Source organism: Lolium perenne, chromosome 5 (genome assembly GCF_019359855.2).
Source record: "Lolium perenne isolate Kyuss_39 chromosome 5, Kyuss_2.0, whole genome shotgun sequence".
Classification (NCBI taxonomy): domain Eukaryota; kingdom Viridiplantae; phylum Streptophyta; class Magnoliopsida; order Poales; family Poaceae; genus Lolium; species Lolium perenne.
This window is the reverse complement of record NC_067248.2, coordinates 123,244,931-123,248,256: the sequence shown is the minus strand read 5'-3', so window position 1 is coordinate 123,248,256 and position 3,326 is coordinate 123,244,931. Positions and strand designations below refer to the sequence as shown.

Here is a 3,326-nt window from a genome sequence, read left to right as displayed (position 1 = left end):
CCCTCTCCCTCTATAAAAACTCCCTAGCCGGCCACCTCCACTCCTCTTGCTCTCATTTTTCTTCTCTCCACTCACTCCTCCACCTTATCTACTCCCTCACACTCTTCTCCTACTCTCCCCCACGAAAATGCTGCTCCACCTAGCTCCCATGGCCGGCCATGGCCATGGAAAGAACTCCAAGATGAAGCTCCCTCCTCCCTCAAGCTCCTCCTCACCATGAGAGCCTCCCTCTCCTTCTTCTCCCCAACCCTAGATGGTTTTCTCTCCTCTTCCTCTTCCTCCATTGCTAAGATTGGATCTTGATGCAGGTGCATGTTGGTCCAAGCATGGAGAAGCTTGAGCAATCCTCAGATCTGAAGTTCTTGAGCAAAGTTCGTCCAAATCCCTGCAGTAATTTCTGCTATCTTGCTGTTTCAGATTCTGGTACGAACTTGTAAAATCCACCAAATCTCGTGTGCAGATCCAAATCGAGTGATTCAAAGTTCTGCGGATAGGTATTCAAAAGATCTACAACTTGGCGTTGGTCTCATCCTCAAATTCGCTACAGATTCTCCCTGGTAAATAAAGTTCTGGAAACATGCAGATTCACTGTTTGTTAGATTAGTTCCGTTTTACAAAACCTTTTTGAGCAAACTCAACTGCGGGCGAAATCCCTCTTCAATACCTTCATTTTGGCGGTGGTTTCACTTCGATTGAGCTCCTGAAACTGAAATGGTTCACAGATCAAGATCTGGACAGATCTGGCTTTGTCGAATTAAACCAGGAGCTTGGGAACGAATTTTTGAATGAAACAAATTGGGTAGGAACCAGCTTTTCAATAACTATCCGATGCAGCTGACCACATATTTTTATGAGCCGTGTACGATTTGTGGTGAATTAAAATTGTTCTGTGTGTTCTGCAGACATGGCTGTTAGCTTTTAAATCACCAAAAATCCATTTTTGAACCTAATTGAGTGATTCTAGTTCTGTAGGACTACGGAATGTTTTCTTAATCATCTCAAACAAGTTTCAAACCTTTATCTGTTCTGTAACTCTAGAGGTAAAGCAAATGGTATAGACATGCAGTAATTTTGTCAATCCATTTGTGAGAGTTTCAGAAATAATTTTAACCCAAATCCAATTGTGTATGCCTCTCTGTTTAAATACCTTTCAAATGCCAGTGGTCCCATATTTTTAGGATTTTTCTACGATTTATGGCTTATAGATCTTGTTTTCTGTACAGTCAGATTCAAACAAATTCCTAAATTTGTAGGTTTAATATTTTTGAGTGAATCCAATTGGGTTAGTCTTGTATTAGTACTGGCCATCTAGGAAAAATAGTGTTAGTCTCTGTTCATGCATTTTCGTTACTGTTAGTAAGGTATATGTGTGACATGCATTGTTGGACCAAAACTTGTTGGGTTTATTTAAAACCCTTGACCAACTCTTTTATTTAGAACTGGGCAACCTTTGTTTTATGCTTGCAAAACAAAACCTCTGCAACTCAACTTTAGCCCTATTGTTTTGCTTAAGTTTTCAAATGATGTGGAATGTGGTTTGCTTCCTATTTTGGATGTTGTGTTATGTGAGCAAACTAAGTTAGGAAAACTGTTTTCTACTTTTCCAAAAATGTTTGAAAATGTTTTGTGAATGTATTTGATGTCAAACTAATGCTCTTGTCCTCTTTATGATGTTATCTACCAGGGGATACTTAGTTGTGCCATGGTGATACCTAGAGAGGTAATTGCTAAGTCGTGGCACTCTCATACCTTTACTAGGTAAATAAATGGGGTTTTCTTTTAGTTGCTTTGTAGTATCTATAAGTCTTTTGTATGTTAGCCCTTAGTAAAGTGGTTAGCTATTGATTGTTGAATGTTGCATGCTTGTTATGTTTGGAGCAATGTGATTGATTGTGTTCCTTTTATATTTTCCGGCGATAGATGCGAACAATTTCGGAGGAGAAGAAGAAGAAGTGGAATCGGACAAGGATTTTATTTGTACTGTGGGAATTCTTATTTGATGGAGTTGAAGAAGTCCAGGGACAAATAAGCCAAGGCAAGCCATCTTTTGATCTCTGATATGATGTCTCTTTGGATGTCATCTTGTGCTATCAATAGCATCTTGGTTCTATGTGTGATGATCTCCATATTGTTGTCATCTATGCTTGGATGCAAGCATGGTACCTCTAGTAGTTTTATCTTGTCAAGGTCTTGGTAATTGGTTGGGTGTATGGTATCATGGCCATTGCTATCCAACTTGCTTTCTATATTTAGCTTGAATATGTTCCACCTCGGGACAAGATTCATACTACACCCCCTTCTAGTGTAGTTGTATCAATACCATGTTTTTGGTGTATTCTCAAATTGTGATGAGTATGCCTGTTTTCCCTTAATGGTGTTGGTGTTGGTCAATTCTCATCCCTATCTATCTATTGATTGGGTTAGATAGCACCACAAATCTGAAAGTATATTTCCTCTTGTGTTGTCATAATACATGCTTAGCTCAAGCAAGTATGATCCACTCCAATACCTCTTTTTCATACCCTCAATGGCGTGATGACCCTCATCTCGGCCATAGTGTTGTATTAGTTCAACTCATGAAACTTTAGATTGGGAAACCCTCAAGGTTTACCTTGTTGTAAATGTTTATGAAAACCTTGGGTGAGGCAATCTTACCCAAGCGTATGGTTTATGAAAGGAAAGGATCTTGACAAAGATGGTTGGAAAGAGGAAGGTGTGTGTGACTTGGGTTTTTGAGAAAAACGACACATGGTTCTTTGTATTCGCCCGGAACAACTAAACAGCGCAACCATAGCTACTCCAACGTGGGCATGGGGCTTAACTTGACGTTTGTTCTTCTTAGCATGAGGCATCGCACAACTATACAAGGGTACGGTTACCCCCGAGTCCGGGTTGTCATGGTTGGGACAATAGTATAACGGGAGGCCTTCGGGGCTGACCCGTCCGGAAGACACTATGGGTCTCCTGGCTTGGCGGTGGAGCCACGCTCTAGAGGAGGTGAGCTGCCACGGTGCCGGGGAGGTACATACTCCATAGGGTAGGACCTCGTGTTAAGTCGAATGGGCGAAAGGTTATGTCCGGGTATCCGTCGTGGCATATGTCGTTATGCGGGGATGATGCCCACACGATAGGTATCCGGATAGTTGTGGTGAAAGTGTGCAAACTCTGCAGAGTCAAAACTATTCGAATAGCCGCGTCTGCGGTCATGGACGGTTGGGATGGCCGTTACAGAGCTGTGTCGAGTTTTGGTTTAGAAAATGATTTCCAAAGGAAATGTGTGTGTTGGATGTACCGGAAGGGTACGGAAAGGCTGGTGCCGACCATAT

The 3,326-nt window shown here is 41.7% G+C and overlaps 1 long non-coding RNA gene across 1 annotated transcript; it reads left to right on the top strand.

Annotated features, from left to right (window-relative positions):
• Positions 1-2,124, top strand: LOC127299784 (uncharacterized). Its single transcript, XR_007850654.2, has 5 exons — positions 1-371; positions 461-557; positions 723-799; positions 1,685-1,758; positions 1,921-2,124. It is a non-coding gene; the product is annotated as an uncharacterized lncRNA (long non-coding RNA).
• The last annotated feature ends 1,202 nt before the right edge of the window (positions 2,125-3,326 follow it).